Consider the following 20,107-nt stretch of genomic DNA (forward strand, 5'->3'; position numbering starts at 1 on the left):
ACTAGAATGCCCATCTTACACTGATGTCTGCTACCAGTAATAACATTTTCTTCTTTCACACAACTCTTTCTTCCGCTTTCTTTATATAGGCTAAGGTAGCACTACCCAGACCACCAGAAAAGCAGGAAGCCTAATTATTGGAGCTGTGCAACTGAAATGATGGAGTTTCTTAAGACTACAACTGAGATAAGAAGCTGCCTAATAAATTAAAAGGCAGGATGCCTGTAGTCCATCAGAGGAGTAATCGAAGACTGGATAAGACACTTGGGGTGCTTTAACACAAGGCTGTGCAGACTTGTAGAAGCCCAATTACAGCATCTCAATTTAAACAGAATAAATTGAAGACAGCTGATGGTGAAGAGAATGAAAGCTGAGCACTTGGCAGAAGGCAGTGATTGACAAGGAAATGCATAGCTCCCTCTGTAAAGAACATTTTTAATTTATATAAAAGGACAAGTTAAGTCCAGTCTTCAGAGAGGAATTTCTACACCAAGTGCAACGCTACATTTGCTATTTTTCAGCCATTCTACTTGAATGAAGTGAGTTGGGGGTGACAAATACAGTACTGAAACATGTTTGTGCTTAAAGACAGCTTAGTAAATTAGGATTCCTGGCTGGGGAACAGGAGGAGGCTGAAGGGGCAAGGACAGCCTGCTGAACACTCATTATCGCTAGCTGGTGATTTACACTGGACAGCCTTGGCAGGGCTCATCAAAGCACCGCTGTGCTGGTGGTGACCAGTGGGAGAGGAGGCTGCTGGCAAGAAAGCAGCAGGCGTGGCTGCATATTGGTGCTGGGAAAGTCCAGCTTTCTGACAAACAAAGTTTGAAGAATTCACAAGTAGACAGGCGGCACAGATCTAACACTTTATCTATGATAGCTTCCACTGTAGCTCTTTCCAGAAAATGTAGTCAGGGCCACCCATTTTTTTTTTTCCTAAGATAAGAAGTAACCTAGCAAAATGTGGTTTTTTTTTTTTTGTTTGTTTTGTTTTTGCTATTTCTCTACACGTATGTATTTTATCACAAGACCTCTAGTGGTACAGAAAAGATCTTGAACTAAAACCAAAATTCCTCCCCCTGGCTTCCCATAATCTCTGTTATACTTACAGGGCTGCATCAAACTCCTGGGATGTCTAATATGACGATGGGGGAAACAACATGACCCCAAGCATCATGTCCAGCTTCCATCCTAGCCCTCAATGTCCCCACAAATTCCTCCCCAGCTTTATCTTCAAAGTCATGTTTGAACTTTTACCCTCAGCTAAGGTTAAAACATATACTGCCTGTAACATCATGTTACCACACTGTAAACATTTTCTCAAAGAAATAAACTCTTTGAAGGCCCCATAGATATCTTAAGGCCAGCATAAACTGAACCTGCGTGGCTCAGCATGCCCCTTGGCACCCCTCCAGCCCTCCTGTTTCTAATCAGCACCTAAACAAGGTGCTAATGGGCAAGGTGAGTGTTTCTGGGGGTTAAACTTTTTTGCAGCTCCTGATGCCATTTCTCCACAATTAAAAGCAAATGTCTCAAAGGTGCTTAAATCCTTGTTTGCTTCTAAGACAACTGTGCTTCTTGGAATGATAGGGTAAAATCTTTCAACAAAGCCCATATTGCTGTTTCTCTTTCATTTGCAGGTTCTCCAGAGGTTTAGCGATTGCTATTCTTCAAGTGAAATAAACAAATAAATAAATAAAAATATATTTAATAAATAAATAAACAAACAAACAAAACACACATAAATCAGAAATATTTTACTTCAGGACAGGTAGAGTCATTAATAATAGCAACACTGAAATGTATGTTAATTAGATTTTTAGCAAACATTTTCAGCAAAAGGGACACAACACTCTGCTGCAGCCCAAGTCATTAACACTGAAGTTTTTGTATTTAAAATAGAGGCTTGGCTAAGAGGTATTTTGTCTGGCTGTAGCTTGTCCCAGCACCCCAGCAGGGCCATCAGCTGGCTGCTCCAGCAGTTCTGTTCATGCTGGTGACACTCTCTGAGCTGGGGATAGGCTGAGACGGGTTGCCTGGCTTTATGTTTGTTTCTCCAATTAATTCTTCCGTGCTCACCTTGTCCTATATTGTTTTAAGAGCCAGTCAGTGCCTCGCTGCTCATTACTGTATAGCAACCTCCTACCATTTTCAAAACTCTCCATCTTCCATCCTTGGCATTCACTGAGGAGGCCTGAGGAGTAATTCATAGAAACTGGATTTTTAATTATTATTCTTGGTTCCTTACAAAGATGGTTTTGCTTTCCAGTTCCTCCAAGCTAGGATATTTTAGCATGGGAAGCTTGTTTAAAAGTTCCTTCTTTGCATACAGCTTACAGCAAAATCAGCCTAGCTGGACTTCAGCTCAGCTTTCTCTAAGCCCACCTGAGGAAGTCCAGATGCTCCTGAATGACACAAACCAAGCTGAGTTATTTTATTACCATTCATCCTATTATCAAGCCCTGTTCTCAAACCAAAATCTACAGAACATAAATCTGGCAAAACCTCCATGCCCTCGGTGCTTTGCAGAGAAATGATGGCCTGTCAAGGGAAGTGATGACTTGCTGTACTCTGCACTGGTGTGGTCTCACTTCAAGCACCAAGTGCAGTTTGGGCTGCCACAATATAAAAAAGACAATAAACTATTAGTGTCCAAAGGAGGGCTACAAAATGGTCAGATATCTAGAGGGGAAGATGTCTGAGGAGTGGCTGAGGCCCCTTGTTTTGTTCAGCCCAGAGCAGAGCAGGCTGAGGGGAGGCCTCATGGCGGCCTGCAGCTCCCTCACGAGGGGAGCGGAGGGGCAGGCGCTGAGCTCTGCTCTCTGGGGACAGCGACAGGACCCGAGGGAACGGCATGGAGCTGGGACAGGGGAGGGTCAGGCTGGGGGTTAGGGAAAGGTTCTGCACCCAGAGGTGGTCGGGCACTGGGACAGGCTCCCCAGGGCAGTGGTCACAGCACCGAGCCTGAGGGAGTTCAAGAAGCTTTTGGACAATGCTCTCAGACATACGGTCTGATATTTGGGTAGTCCTGTGTGGAGCCAGAAGTTGGACTCAGTGACCCTTGTGGGTCCCTTCCAGCTCAGGATATTCAGTGTTTCTATGATTCTAATTATCACCAGACTCTCATGCCAGGAAGCAGCAGCAAGATAGATAGGTAACCCCATGAGTGCCCACTGCCCTATCCATAGAGACTCCCCAAAATTTCAAGCCCTCTGGGATGGTGTCATGTCACCAGAGGAGGAGCACCCATCTGAAAGCAAAGCACAACAAGAACTCATGGTGACACAGGCTGGCAGCCATGTGCCACTGCAAGCCTCATGTCTGTCTTGAAACAACTCGCACTGGTGGATATATGCTCAGTAAGGTCTGTTAAAGAAAGGGAAAAAAGGCTTGAACCAAATGCCCTTTCCAATCCCAGCAGCATACCCTCACAGGCTCAGCTTGGCAGTAGCAGGGACTGTGTGTTAGAAAATGAAACAACATGAAAAAATAATCCTACACTGCTTTCGCAGGTGGGCTGGCTCCCTGCCTCAGGCAGCAGCACTGCGATAGGATCAGTGTTAGGGGGCAGCAGCAGCAATGGGGCAGGAGCAGGGACACCCCACATCCCACAGGCCTCAGGGGAGGCATGGCTGCTGCAGCAGGCTGCTGACACTGTGAGCTGGGGAGATGGGGTAAAAAATAAAGCAAAAGCACCCATAAATAACCTCTTGGAAATCAGGCCAGCAGTTTCTTCACAGACACAAAAAATCAAAACACATCTTGCAGAAGAGCCTTCCCCATCCCTTCCTCAAGACCGACCTGCCGGCTGAGCACAGACTGTCTCTAAGCTTAAGGTTCCCTGATCCTTGTGGCTTTTCAGCCACAGGCTTTTTGCACCATCATCCTTTGTGTGGACCTTTGTCCAAAGCAGGTATGTCTGCCTGTCCTGCAGCAGAAGTTGCCCTTCCCCTTTCTGTTTTATCAGGTTTCTGGCAGGTCCCATCTCTGAGCCCATCGGTTATTTTCTTCCCACCTGTCATTTAGCAGTCACCTCTGCTAGCTCTGCAGACCTAGCAACAATGCATTTTAAACAGGCTTAAAATTCAAATTGACTTGAATTATCCCTAGGTACTTTACCCATAAACCACCAAGGAAAGAGCATTAGGCTGCCCAGAAGTCACCAAAGGCAAGAAACAAAGCCGCCCTGAGCACACAGGACCAAGTTCCTTGGCACTCACCTCTGCAATCGCTTTTAGTCCAGCAATTCACCTTAAAGCAGGCGAAGAGCAGAATGTCATCCGCATCAATGACTGCTAATGCATTTTGCAATGTATTTGATTTTAATATCAGAATATTACATTTTCCAGTACCAAGAGATAATAGGCAAAACACAAGGGTTTCCATGGGACATGGGTGTATTTTGTCTTTTATATTTGTGCTGTGCTTTGCTTTGGTGGTACAATATGCTTATAAGCCATTACCATAAATTCAATTGTTTGCAAATTCTCTCTCAATTTTCCATCCTCTGGCAATAAAACTACATTTAGAAAGGGCTGTCTTTAGCAATTGCTTGCCATCCTTTTATTGATGGATTCTCTGAACATCTCATTGCACTTTTATTCTATTATCCTTTTAATGGTTTTTCATTTCCTTCAACATAGACAGCCACAGTTTTTCCCAAGGAATGTTTTTACCACAATGGGTGCCGTTTCTCCTCTCCATCTGAGGGGTATGGAGGGAGGGGGGACATTTTTCTTTTCATGAATTCATTTGTGAGATGAACTCTGCTTGTATATACAAAATATTTGGTGCCTTGAAGAGTCTTATTCTGAAAGAATATTCCTTATTTTTCCTCCCAAATATATTGGTACTATGCATTGAAACAGACCTTTAAAATTCTTATTGCATTAAACTGTAGGTGTTGCCTGTTTAAACATATGTTTTGTTTAACAAACTGAATAATTTATATTGACAATTATTTCAGCCTGCTTTAGTTTACTAAATTTAGCCAAAGATATTGTAATTAGTGGTAAAATTGTGTGAAACTTGGAGAATTATTAATATTTATGTTTAATTTCAACATCTCTCATGTCATCTGGTTGCCCAAATGAGATGTACACCTGTTCCTTAGAAACAAGGTGGTCTACAGATCTCAGAGAAAAGGGAATATCTTTCACAAGGATAGCTGATATAGTTGGAAAAAGCTAGCAAGAATCAGGCACGCTCTTGAGAGCAGAAGACCTCTGGTACACAGTGTAAAGCTATGAACACTTTTCATTACAGTACTTTAAACTTCTAGAAATATAATTACAGCAGGCAAACCTCAGTTTCCTTATTCTCAGCTTATGTATTTTATTAAGCCAACTTCTCCTGTTGTTTAATAAATAGTCTAATAATTTCTGGAGAAGTGGTTATCTGCTCCTTCTGTGCTTTCAACAAAACCCCACACTCTGAAGGTATAGTTTTACTTAATTAATCCATTTAACATTCATCTCCATTAATACCAACATCGATCTTTTCATGACAGCACAGACATCTTAATACTGTTTTGCTGGTCTTGCACAGAGATGGCTTTGGAACATTCAGACAAAATGCATCTGTGCTCCATTCACATATATACATGATGTGTACTTCATCAGGAGGCTCTGTCCATGCACAGTACTCCAAAACTTTCAGCATAAGGAACTTCTGTAAAGTAACAGAGGAATTATTCAAGGCATTTTCAGGATAAATCTGTCTTACTAAATGCAGCTTAAAGAAGTTCTTTTCCAACCCAGTGAGGTACCATGAACTTCCACCCCGGTTAGCTCCCAGGCATGCCGGACAGATGAGATTTCCCTTCAGGTCCACGGGAACCTCAGGCACAGATGGATGGTGCCATCAGCCTCCAAGGGACTTGTGCAGTGCAGCCAGATGTTGGTAGGTTTCCACCACACAGGGTTTAGAGAGAGCAAGTCCTGCCCATTAGAAGGGCACATTGCCCAAAATGTACAGCACAACTCACGAAGAATTGTCTCCTTAAACCCCAAGTAGAAACAAGTATGAATTAAATCTGGTGTATTGAAGAGGTACAGTGAAATACTGGACATCAAAAATAAACAATTAAAGTGAAAGTAGGCAATTAAATCATCTTAACTGATCACCGGTTTGATCCAATAATGTTTGAATTTTGGATTAAAAAAACATCCACATGGCTGAAACTAGAAGTAACCATCAAAATAAATCTCTTTTTGCTGCATATATTTGCATGTCTTGTTTGAGGATTTTTTTTTTATTATTATTTTTTTGTGTCATTGAAATACACAGTTAAGGCACACACTAGATATCTTCTTCAAAAGTTTTCATAAAAAACAGCTGGAGGCTGAATAATTGTCCCCAGCATTGTGGTTAAAAAAAAGGAAAAGAAAAAAGAAAAGAAAAAACTAACCAACTCCAAGAAACACATATCACAAGGAGAACTAATATAACAGAATAAAAGGGAAACAACAACAACAACAACAACCACAACAAACCAAAAATATCTCATTTTACTGCTTTTTCTAACTCACAACAAAATGGCCTCGCATTTCATGCATTCCAGGGGGCAGCTGTGCATGCCTAGCAGAGGGACGTGCTCGGCCCTGCCACCACTTGCTCTGAACAGTCACGGGGTGAACTGAAGCTTCTGCTAAAAAAGGAAATATATTCTTACCAGGAAATGGTAGGATAATGGTAAAACTTAACCTGTCTGGTTTGAAGTCAACTCTTTGTCTTCTGCGGGGCAAGGCGGGTTTTATTAGCAGACATGGGCATTTTGGAACCATTTAGAAGATGAGTTCTTTTACTGGACAGTCCTGCAAGACATGGACCACCTCTACCCACCTTAGCCTCAAACTGCACAGAAAATGACTGAAACCCAAGAAACTGAATCTGCAAAGAGCTAATAATTTTTCAAAGACTGGACTCCCACAGGATCAGAAGTTTCTGTCTGACCACAGACAAACCTCTTTATTTTCTTTTCACTGTTCTGCAGCTGAGAAAATCATCATCTTGTCATGAATTTACAGATCATTTTGTTCATGCAACAAAAGAAAAAACCCGAGAAGCACGATCTCTTTGTTTGAGCTCAATCATTTATTCTGCTCAATACCAGCCTAGTCTGAAATAAATATTTTCTTCTTCTCCACCTAAATAAAATGTGATCCAACATATTATGCAGTTCTAATCTATTTTGGCCAGCTACATTTTTATGCTGATAAGGGAAAATTAATTTAACCATATATGCACAGGAAAACCATCACATTGTGCATGGAAGATAAAATCACAGAAGGCATTTGGCTTGTGAATGCAGCTTCCAGCAGAATGTTCATTTCCAATTGCATTTTCCCCCCAATAGATTCTTAATTTGCCTTGTTCTATATGGTTTTGAGTTATCATTTTGTATGGCAATAAAAATCAGTGAAGCAGCAAAAGCTTACAGGCCTGTACCTAGGTTTGATTTATATAATGGATGGCACAATATTGCTGGTCTTCATAATTGAAATTCATTCAGCTCCTGCTGTTTATAATGCACTTTTAAAGTACTTTGTGTATTTATTGATAAACAATCATTTTATTTGCAATAGTACTGGAAAAATAAAGGTGTCACCTTCATTTTCTTATTCTGTATATGCTTTATATTTATGAAATTTAAATTGTAGAGCTGTGTAAAACCTGCTTATTACTATCAGCTTCTGCTTCATAGCCTTAAAGTAGACTCATAGTTCCTTACAAAGCACAAGTGGTTAATAAAAGCAGGCTGTGGCAAAAAGTCAGAATTTTAAATCTTGAAATAGCACTCATTGATAAGTAAAAAAATCTGAGCAATGGTTAAAATTCAACAGCTGACCCGAACATGTCCCATATAGCTTAGGTTCTCCTACAGTAAGAAAGCTGCAGCTCCAGCCACTTTCCTGAAGTTCAATGTTCCCCTAATCAGGGAAAAACCAATCAAAATGTCCATTTTGGAGACATTGCCAGTAAAGATTTTTTAATAGCATTTGTTTAAACAAAACAATCAAGTTTTCACTCAAAAAATTTGTAACTGTCTCTTGCACAAACTTAATCAGGTGTCTTAATCCTACTGTCAGAAAAAAAATCACATACTTTTATTTATTTCTCCCCTTCTTTAGAAATGCTACATGCTATATTTATGCCTCTGAAGGCATCATTTAAAAAACATATTTTCGCCTTTATTTTTCCCTTTTCCTTGTGGCACAATTTAACAAAATCTTATTTTCCATAAAAGCTGCATCAGTTCTGGTGAGGGTCATTAGACTGACAGCTTTGAGGTAAAGAATTTTTCATTTACCCCACAAGAAAGCACAGTGTAAAAAGCAGAAAAGCAATAACGTGCCTGTATGCTATCCCTGAATGAACCACTCCTGCAAATTGGTCAGAGAGTAAATAACATCTCGGGGCCCTTCTCAGTTCATGACATCTCTCTCGGAGTGCTCACAAGGATCAATAGCATTTCCTGTACAATGAGAATTCAATAATGTGTCCCTTTCTATAAAGGATGCATTTGTCTCCAAAAAAACTTATTTCACACCGGCCAAATATAAGTCACTGAAAGGTTATCGCTTTAATTTACTTCCCAATTGGCCTTGTATATTACAACTCCCATTTTCCAAAATGTAGCATTCTACCGCACCAAAACCTGGATTTACTGCGTGAAGGTTTTACTACATGGTCGAAAAGCCAACTGATTTATTGGCTTTTATTCCATGGCTTCAACTGGCACTCTTTTAAGAGATTCAGATTCCTCAGCCCAGCATCTGGACCTGGCAGCCTCCTGCATGGTTGCCCTCACCTTGGGCTCTGCAATCACAGCTTCCAATGCATTCTGCTTCTCAGCAAAAGGCAAGGATAGATTAGATGGAAATTAGTACCTTTGGTGCCTAGAAACAGTACTGACACACAATGCAAGGTGAAGGTGAAGAAAACTGTGTCCTTCGCTCCTTATTCGTGTTTCTTGTTTGGAGCAGAGCTGGTGGTGAGAGGAGAGGAGTATTCCCTCTCCATAGCGATTAACCTTATCTCTCAAAAGCATCAAGTGAAGGATTGAAAATGAACACATGCCTTTAAACTGGACCATTTGCAGTGCTAGATGCAGGTTCTCTCTTATACTGCTTCACGGGGAAAAAAAAAAAATAATAATAATACAAAAAAATCTTTAAGATCCCTTTTTCACCAAGAAACCTAGATAGTGACTCTACTATCCTAATATTTCTTGCTGGAAATGTTCCACCCATGCAAGGCAGGTGCCCGTATGAGTTATTGCAGCTTGGGCTCTCTTCACATCCTCTGTCCAAACCTCCTCTCCTTCTAGCAAGAAGGATTGGATTGATTTATGGTGTTCAAAAGCCATTCCTGACAGATATAGAGTCATTGGTATTGGCACACAGTGCTATTTCAAATGGACCTTACTATTTTTGCTCTTTTAAACATAGCAGGCAATTGGATTTACGGTCTCCTATGAGGTGACTTCAGCTGTTACGCTCACAAGTGTACACAGACTACACTCCTTGCTTATTTGCCTTTGATTTCTTGTCATTGAGCAAAAGATTTAGGAGGTATGTGGGGGACTGATTGATGCAGCAGGGCACCACATTACTGTTTTCAGGTACCAGGTCCCTCTGTCGGCTCCTGATGTTTGTGTGCGTTGTGTCCTGCTGATTTTTCATGTTGTTTGACTGCAGGAAGTGGTGCCAGGGCCTCCCCTCCACACTGGCCTTTGGCTGCAGTGATGCTCCAAGGGCAGTGAAAGCCCCCAAACATCTGAGAGCTGGATGCCAAGAGGAGAAATTCCCAAGACAAGAAAACCTCAGGAATAAGCTGCTCTGAGAGCAGTGCTGCTCCAGCACTGGCAAGCAGCCACCGCAAATCCCTCAGTCATGGTGTACGTTTATGACTCAGGGAGCTGCAGGGATGGTGAGGTGAGGAAACCAAAAATATGTTGGGGAGAAGAATCTGGGGGGGATAGCTGTGGCCTGGTGGTTCTCCTCGCAGTGGCAGGGTGTACCCACCACAAGCAAGAGATACAGGTTTGCTCTACCATTTCAATTTGGTCTATGAGATGTCCGAGCCAAGGCTGGGTAAGCCCATCTATTTCCTAGCTAACAAAGTCTGGAAAACAAAAATTCCCCAGTTCACCCAGCTCACTAACAAGGGGGGGAGTGGGGGTGGGGGGTGGGGGAGTGGGACTGGGGAAGAAAAAATAAGTTTTGATTCTCATAAAGAAAACTATCCATTTAGAACATTTTTAAAAATAAAAGAAGCTAGAGCTTAAAGTGGTGAATGGTAATGTCCTTTTTCACGTACTGAACTTTAACATTTCAGTAGTACCACTATTTTCCTTTTCCAGATTATACTAAAAGCTGAATTTCTCAAGTACTTTGGTCATCTTTAAATTACTTGGACTGTTCAAACATTCATTTGGATCTTCTTATGAATCTTTTTCTAACTTTTGATGACAAAAAATAGCTTTTCTTTTGCTTCCCAAGTTTTGAAATCTATTTCCCCTTCTTATCCTTGATTTGATTTTCTCTTTTGAATCCTTACATTTTGTACTTGTCAGCTTCATTGATAAATGTGTTCGTGAGCAGCTCTCTGTGATTTTTGGCTCAAGGAAAATAACATGACACAGCATACTTAGCGCACGATAATACTGAGCACAGAAAATTATATGTGAAGCATCAGGGAATATACAACCTGGAAGGGACATATTTTAACATTTAGATCTTAAAAACAGATACCTGAGATTGGGGACTTCTTTCTGGTGCATGTTCTTCTCTATCCCTAGAGAAAATAAGTCATTTTTTATAGTTGTAATTCAAATTTATAGCAGGTAAATTTATTAGTGCTTACCTTTCTTTCACCTTCTTAACTACCAAATTTTGTTGCTTATGATACAAAACAATTCTCAAAAGACTTACTAAATTCTAAAAAAGTACTGCGAGAAATGCAAAATTCTCCTTCCTCACCTCCATAGAATTTCAAGAAACTTTCCTTCCTTGAATCTGTATGAGAATAACATAAAAAGTCTTCTGGAAATTCAAGTGTATTGTAGATTGTTGTAATTTATCATGTAGTTCTCAAGACACTCTATCATGTATTTAAAAAATTCTGCTTTCAATAATGTGCCAAAGAAAATATGCATTTTTAATTTAAAAGAAACGTGCTGCAGAAAAAGACTGGTAAAGCTTAATAGTGAATGCTCTCACACCTTTTCAAAAAGGTTTTAATAAGAAAACAAAGCAAAATACTAGTTACACACAAGAACTATTAAGAATTAAAAACCAGTGGGGAGACTTTTCTCTCTAGTCATGACCAGTCCAAGTGCTTGGCTTACAAATTACAGCACTATGTAAAACAAGAATCTAGCCTTTGTAGCCCATTTCTTTAAAAAATAAGATGAAAGAATTGAATAAATTTGAGCCCTTTACTGGTACCACGACCAAAAGTAAGAAACACCCCCCTGAAATCCATCTAATAAGGCTCACTAACTGCATGTACTATCCACAGATGAAATGGTCACAGTCTAGTTGTATCTGATTAAAGATGAGGGAAGTCATGAGAAACTAGATTTTTGGATGATTCATCACTTTAGAGGCTAACTGTGCAGCAGGTGACTGGGATCACCATTAAACTTGATTGATGCTCAGTGAAACACTGTACTTTTACAGTTATGTTCCTATGGCTTTTCCTTTGCCACAAGAAACAGCTCCAAGGCTGGTGACCTGAGTAAAATGGTTTGTGGTCTGCTTAAACAAAATTCAGTGACTGGATTGAGCAGCCATAGCAGTAAATGGTTATCTGAAACGAAATTTCAGTACGCTTGCTAGAAATACTTGTCTGTCTTTCAGATTATCAAAGAAAGTCTTGAATTGGTTAACAGGTGAGCTGGGAAAACACTGTGACTGTGAAGCTTCACAGGTTGCATTCAGTCCCTCTTTCTGGGTTTGCGTCACTAAACATGTGTAAAGATGCATGAACAGAGATGCATATCCAGATGTGGTATGAGACTAGGGAGCAATGAATAGCAAGCTGAGTAGCACATAGAATTAAAAAATATATTCATATGACACCCATGTGCTTGATTAACTACTGACTAAATACAAGGAAAATACGAGGAAGAACAGAATTTTTAAAAGCTTCATTTGTGATTCTTCAAAGGGACATTCTGATTCTCTCATCTCAGCGCTACGTATCTGGGTGCTGAAGATGACCCAGTGAGTATCCTATCGCAGCCTCTTTTGACTGAGCCACAACATCTCTTGAATTCTGAATGCAAAAATGAGACACATCCACAATAAGAACTGTTTGCAATGAATAATTCAGCAAGCTCCAGTCATGAAACCCACAACAAGCACTGCAAGGAAGATGAAGTATTTTTGCTGCCCATCATTATGTATGTTCATGCCACAGGGATTTTTCAATTATTGAACAGCGTAGAGTTGCCTTTGTTTGCAGAAAATGTCAATTTGAATTGTGTGGCTTCTACACATTCATTTATGTTTGCCAAAGGCTGCTTTAACCTTAGTTTGGCTTTTTATTCCTCTGCCACATGAAGCTGCAGATCAAAAATACTGGATGATTACTAACATTTTAAGAAGCATCTTAAGTTTGGATGCTTTAGCTGTCAAGACAGTTCCAATAATTTCTTCTGCTGTCTTTGTACCAGAAAAAACTCTATTAAATTTCTTTTTATTCACTAACTCAAACATTGTAAACAAGTACTAATGATACAGAAGTATGTTATAAGTGTCATAAGTAACAAAAAAAAATGAAAGGCGAAGTAGCTCGTGTTAAGTTTACAAGCCAATATCCTGGAAAATATTGCTGCTTTTATTTAGTACCTATTGAAATTCAACCCCCAGTTTAAGAAGGAACTGTCTGCACAATATACAGAGGCAGTACTTTGAGCAGGCAACAACGCTTTGCGTGTGGATATGCTGAGCTTCAGTTTGATGATGTAAATGGCTAATTTTAGCTAGTGATGACAGAAATTAGGGAATTTCTGATGTGTAAGCTCAGAGGCAAGACTATCACTTCCTGAGGCAGCAGCAAGTATAGAAATACACCTTGTAAATTACTGTTACATGTGGCAAGAGCTATTGCATTTTATTCCTTTGTGAGATATGATGAGGAAGATCAAGTTTGTTCTATAATTATAATTGTGGTGCAGTTGGTTATCAGGGCTGTGCCTGCATGCGTATCCAGTGCACTCATGCCCTTAATTCCTTGGCTGCCAACATTTTAGCATATCCCTGTGTTGTGGTTTAACCCGGCTGGCAGCTGAACACCACACAGCCGTTCGCTCAGCCTCCCCCCTCCCTCTCTGGGATGGGGGAGAGAAACGGGAAAGTGAAGCCGGTGAGTTGAGATAAAGACAGTTTATTAAGACAGGAATATAATAATATAAGGAATATAAGGAATATAATAATAACAATAATAATAATAATAATAGTGATAATGATAATATTATTAACAATAATAATGTGTAAGAAAACAAGTGATGCGCAATGCAATTGCTCACCACCCGCTGACCGATGCCCAGCCTATCCCCGAGCAGCCGGCCCCCCCACCCCGGCCAGCCACCCCTATATATTGTTTAGCATGACGTCAGATGGTATGGAATACCCCTTTGGCCAGTTTGGGTCAGCTGTCCTGGGTCTGTCCCCTCCCAGCTCCTGCTGCACCCCCAGCCTGCTCGCTGGCAGGACAGAGCGAGAAGCCGAAAAGTCCTTGGCCTGGTGTAAGCACTGCTCTGCAACAATTAAAACATCAGCATGTTATCAGCGTTCTTCTCATCCTAATCCAAAACATAGCACCCTACCAGCTACTATGAGCTACTTAACTCTGTCCTAACTGGAACCAGGACACCCTGTTTAGTTTCTATAGAAGAAGCAACGGACTGATATCAAAAAGATTGGATTGAAGGCATGGTGTTGACTGAATACCTAGTTACCATCACAACACACGTGACTATATTTTGCAGGAGCTACTCAGGAGGGAATTTTGGACAATGTTAGAGATTCCTCCAGATATGTCGAGTCTGCGGATGGGGCAATCTGTATGCTTTCGTATGTGGAAGAGCATCCTAGGTGTGGGATCTGGTTGTCTCAGTGTCAGTGACTTCCCAGGTGGTTCCTATGCAGAATTCCCAAATTCTGCACAGGTGGCACAACTAGAAATAGTAGAAATCATTTCTGCAGATGCAGAAATGGCTGCTGTCTTTGTATGCAGTTTAAAATAATCGATGAAAATGGATCAGGCATATGCTGAAGAATTGTAGGAAGAATTCAGGAAGAAGTGAAGGAATAATTCAGCAGAACAGCAGTCTGGGGAGTCTCACCTGAAACAATGCTGATACAAAGGCCCTTGCAATGAAGAGATCCATTGCCACCCAGGCTGTATACAACCATCTTGTTCAAGAGATCTGAGTCCCCACACACCCACTACCTGTACACAAGGGTTCCAATAAGATGGGGTGTTGGTGGTGTCCTATCTTTTCCTTTCCTTTCCTTTCCTTTCCTTTCCTTTCCTTTCCTTTCCTTTCCTTTCCTTTCCTTTCCTTTCCTTTCCTTTCCTTTCCTTTCCTTTCCTTTCCTTTCCTTTCCTTTCCTTTCCTTTCCTTTCCTTTCCTTTCCTTTCCTTTCCTTTCCTTTCCTTTCCTTTCCTTTCCTTTCCTTTCCTTTCCTTTCCTTTCCTTTCCTTTCCTTTCCTTTCCTTTCCTTTTTTAAAGCAAACAATCTCTCAATATCTATAACTGCATACAACAGGATCGTACATACTGTGCTCATCTGGTTGGATTCTTTGCTGGCTCAGATAAAGACTACATATGGTTATGAGACTTATGCTGAACAGAGTATTTTATGAGTCATACAAGTTGAGCTAATTGTGAAAGCAGCACCACAGCTTTATAATAAAACAGAATTGAGAAATGTAAAGTAACAGGTTTGTTGAACCAGAATTTCACAAAAGGGTACTCTATTTCATAGCCTATCTTCGATATCTACATGTGATAAATCATATTCAACAGCAAGTCACCATCAACAAGGTAATGACAAAATCACAAATGGAAACTTTCCTGGAATGTCACTCTTTCCTATTATTATAAACTTATAAATAATATCTCTATCACCTAACATCCATCTCTGACATTGAACCAGCTGCTAAATATTAGGCATCAGATCTTCATAATCAACTTCTTGTCTATACACCCACACAATAACTCCTTTCAAAGACAGTCCATGCTTTCCTAATTCTTTAATAACTGACATGGAACAAAACGATACCAGATAGCAGAATACTGTTACCTTTTTTAACCCTAAAATGAACTTCAAGATTCCTAAAATGATTTTGTTTCCATGGAGATGAAGCTAATAATTACCGATGTTACATCTCTTGGTGAGAGCTATGAGAGCTGGCTTATTGATTATGGTGAAGTTTAACTGAGCAAGATAAAATGGAAAACAAAAATGAAACAGTTATTTGGTGATTACTGTTAATCAAATTGAAAAAAATCATCTCTTTTTTTTTTTCTCCAGTCCTGTTCAACCTGGAGAAGAGGAGGCTGAGGGGGACCTCATCGCAGTCTACAACTTCCTCACAAGGGGAAGTGGAGAGGCAGGTGACCTATTCTCCGTTATCACCAGTGACAGGACCCGCGGGAACGGGGTTAAGCTGAGGCAGGGGAAGTTTAGGCTGGACATCAGGAAGAGGTTCTTCACTGACAGGGTGGTTGCACACTGGAACAGGCTCCCCAGTGAAGTAGTCACTGCACCAAGCCTGTCTGAATTTAAGAAGCGAGTGGACTGTGCACTTAGTCACATGGTCTAAAATTTTGGGTAGACCTGTGCGGTGCCAGGAGTTGGACTTGATGATCCTTATGGGTCCCTTCCAACTCAGGATATTCTATGATTCTATGATCTGAAAAAGGATTTCTCAAATACAGAATTATTTGTATACGTGCCCCTCCATATACTCTTTTATTTTTTTTAATTTACTTGATGCTTTCTGAGTACTCCCCACTATTAAATACTTGGCAGAAAGACAGTGAAGTAAAATTCAGTGGAAATGAATAGTTATTCTTACTTCTAAGGATTTCCAAAGGCTTTCAAAGATTCAACAAACTAGCTCACTACAGCAAAAGATGCAATGATGCAACACACTTGCCCATTAACTACCATCTACCATTTCTATTTCTGTGTGTAATCATTGTATTTTTAACTCAGTCCCTAGGATACTTGTCTGATAACCCTACAGCACTGAATACCTGTGGTGGGCATTATGGGCATCCAAATCTAATGCACTTGCATGCTGGATGCATTCCCCAGATACGAATGTGTGTAAGCATATGAAACAATGTGCTCTTTTGATTCCATCTCCTTTTCTTTTTTTTTTTTTTTTTTTTTCCCTGAATTGTTGCCAGGATCTCTGTCCTTTCTCTTAGAACTCTCTCTTCTTTCTTCCATGGTTTTCTTAGGAGAGAGGTACTCCTTTAAAAAAGGGCTCTATGGCCATCACCTTTACCACGTTCCTTCCAAAACACCTGAACACGCAGCCTGTCAGCTGAGGAAACACAGCCATCAGCACAGGCTTTCTTGAGGGGCAGATCATGATCTCTAAGTGTCAGCCCAGGGAAAACTAACCCAAATATCAGGCAAAGAAGCCCCAATACTACAACAGCTTGGAGTTATTACTGGGCATCTCACACAGCTCCCCCCCTTCCCCGTCGCTGCATTATACCCTGTTCTGGGGTCAGACACCAGCCTTGCTGTGGCTGTCCTTGTGCACTGCTCTGATCCTTTCAGTGTATGAGTGCCTCGAAGCAATTCTTGCCATCAATAGTAATCTACAGCAGGCTTAAAAACAATTATTTGATTATTTGACACGACAATCACTCATTGGCCTCATTTCTCCTTTGAGAAATGTATCTGAATGCACACCACATGTGAAAATGTAGCACCAATGCACAGGGAAGAATTAACACTGGTGTTACCCACCACCAGTACCATTAATTTAACTCATGGTGTGATCCTTTTCAGACTCCATTTCCAGCTATCTGCTTATCAGTCCATTTTTCAAAGGTAGAACAGAACCAATGCAAAGGGATTAGGGAAGAGAGTCATGATGAATGTGAGGTCGCGAGCAGTCTCTGTGTCCTGCTCCTGACCTTTCTGATAACGTGCCACTTGAGAACGCAGAGATATTTTATGACATCCCCTTTACCTAAGCCCATGTTTCCACTTGTGATTTGAATAAAACAGATTGATGGTTATGCATCCAACCTCTCTGCAGACATTACAGCAGTACACCTAAAAATGTTAAATAAGGTAACTAACAAATAGCAAGCTCAAGTCCAGCTGCAAATCACTATCTTATACTCAATGCTTCGGAAAAGAGTTTGGTCTTCTTGAAAAATTTTGGTTTTCTATATAGATTAAAAACACAGATACTTTTTACATTTGAAAAGAACACAATAAAACACTATTCTGAAAAGCTATTGACTGGCTTTAGAGGAACTGGGTATTAATAATAATGTGAGCATAATTTCTGGGCTGGTATGAACAGAACAATCTGTGAGACTGACAGGCGGGGAATAAAGAACATGTGAACCCAACAACTCAGGCGATAAAAAGAAATTTTAGGAGAGAAGGATATTTTGGCCACCCCTACCATCCACCCAAACTCCTTTTCAGCTGTGAAATGGGCATTCATCTGCAAATAGGTGCAGATGGGAGTGACGAGGTGTACTACTAACAGGAACCACTGGAGGACTTCAGGCTGCTAACTTGGAGGGACTTACAGGAGGTGATCTGACATGACTCGGGCTTGCTTTTCACCACAGTTATTCATTTGGGAATGCACTCAAGTGCAGTAACACTTTTTATGTTAGTGGTTGTCTTCTGCGAATGTCTTTTCATAAAAATACTTGAAGGCTCTTCCATTCAACATCACTTACACTTCTCTGGCCGCTGGTACAGAGCCTTAAGGACATTATGGCTCACCTAAGACAGCGTCTTTCCTATGGAGGCCATGCATTATGCTGGGTGCTTCTTACGTCCTTGTGATACATTCCTCATTACTGCAACCTGAAATTTCATTTCCATGCCAATGACTCTCAGATCTGCCTCAGTGATGGAAAACCCATAAGCTCCTCTAAGTTTCACAGTTGCCTGTAGAACAAATAAATCCTGAAACAGCTCAGGCTTTTGTTATCATATGTGTCATAGAAAGGTTTAAATTGGGTGTTGTCTACTCTCAGCCTCAGTCCATGACCACACTGTCTACATATTTGGATACTTCAAAAGAACTACTTGAAGCTTGGGCAAAGATCATGTCTTCAGGGAGAATGCTCATTCGGAGTCATTTTTCAATTAGCTTTTTAATTAGGCAGACCATGGGAAAGATGAAGCTATCTTTCAGTATACTGTATTTTTATTTATTTATTTATTTATTTTACTGGGTCTGTTAGCAGCTTCCATAAAATCAAGCCACCTACTCTTCCTTTGGACGTGATCAGAGCAACACTCGTACAAAACAGCTCCATATAAAATGATCCCTCTTCTTCCACCAGCCTCTTCATGGCTGCGAAAGAGCATTAGCATGAAAGATAGTTTGGTATCTACTGGTATCGTAGAAACTTTATGTGCTATAGACATGAGAATGTTAAAGGAAAAAAGATTAATTTCAAGGTTATGTTGCTGATGTGCAAAAACATTTTAAGGACAGAACTCTGCTTCGAGTAACAGAAAGGACAGGGTAAGCATAGGCTTCTCTCCGGGACCAAAGGCACATGCTGAACTTCAAGGAAGTGCCACTTTCTACTAGGGAATTTGTATCTAGCACGGATGTGCCTGCATATGGTGCAATGACTGCTGGAAAAGTACATTTAGTCCTAAAAAAAAAACAACCACCAAAGAATTAGATTAAATGTTGTGGTCAGCTTTCTACTGATTTCTAAGGCCAGAACTCTAGTGCTGTGAAATGGGATTTATGTTATAGAGAAATCAACTATTACCAGTCTCAGCCAACGAGACCAACAAAGCTTGGAACCATACAAAAAAAACCAAACCAAACCAAAACAAAATATTTTTTTTAGCAGAACTTATTATTAAGTATAGTAATGGAGAGGTTTGCCTTTTTCATCAAAGACACTAAGTGAGAATAGGAGAATCCTTCCTATTGTGCTTGCTTTGAATTACACATCCATTTTGTGTCATAGGTCAGGAGTGTAAAGAGCTCAGATTGCTTCTAATGATGCCACAAGCATTTTACAATGAGGCAGCAAAAATCTTGTTTATTAGCAATTGTGGCTTTAATCTACGGAATACAGAATGGAATAACATGTTTTACAAAGATGAGGATAATTATGGCAGAAAAATAAGCAAGCAGATCAGCAGCTTCTCAGCTGTACCTCTGAAAGGTACTGACTGTCTCAGGCCTACAGAAGTTAGATTTTAGATCTTATTTCATTTTAATATTTTATTAAGAGAAGTGATTTATTTCACCAGGTCAACAAGACTTGCTGCCTTCACTTGAAGACCAGGGATCACATGGAAGGCTTCTTTCTTCTAAGAAGAGAAAAAACATTTCACTTTTTTTTTTAAATACATCAGAGGTTGATTCCTTAACCTCTATCTTTTCTTTCATTGCAATCAAAATTCACCACACATCTCTGAGCTGATACTCTATTTAAAAAACCGTGATTACAAATAACCAGTGCTCTTTTCCTATAAGTCCTTATATGAGTGTGTCCTGTTTTCCAACACCATTACTTTTTAACAAATTGCCATGCTTAAACAAGTTATTTTGACATGCTTTTAGGAGGTTTTGCATCAGCTGCAAGGACAGCTTTATAAGAAGTGTGATATTAATTTTCCTCAGTCTCAGCATACTTGAAGAACCAAAAAAGAAAAGGCAGAAAAAGGAATGAGTTATTAGCATCACCACTCTTCATATAGGTTCCTGTAAGGTGAAACAGTTTTAGGGTCATACTACCCATACAATGCATCTTGACATTGTGGTTGAGAGCAACATGATCCAAAGAATCAGACAGAGATGGTCAGACATTTCAGAAATTAGAATGCAAGTTTCA

General features: G+C 40.3%; 1 protein-coding gene across 1 annotated transcript in view; it reads right to left on the minus strand.

Annotated features, from left to right (window-relative positions):
• Positions 1-10,158, minus strand: part of CD96 (CD96 molecule) — a 46,129-nt gene extending 35,971 nt beyond the window's left edge. The window contains exon 1 of the mRNA XM_083819340.1: positions 1,110-10,158. The gene's annotated coding sequence lies outside the window, so the exon portion shown is untranslated. The remainder of the gene's footprint in view (positions 1-1,109) is intronic.
• Positions 10,159-20,107: the final 9,949 nt, after the last annotated feature.

This window comes from Anser anser (assembly GCF_964211835.1).
Source record: "Anser anser genome assembly, chromosome: 1".
NCBI classification, from domain to species: domain Eukaryota; kingdom Metazoa; phylum Chordata; class Aves; order Anseriformes; family Anatidae; genus Anser; species Anser anser.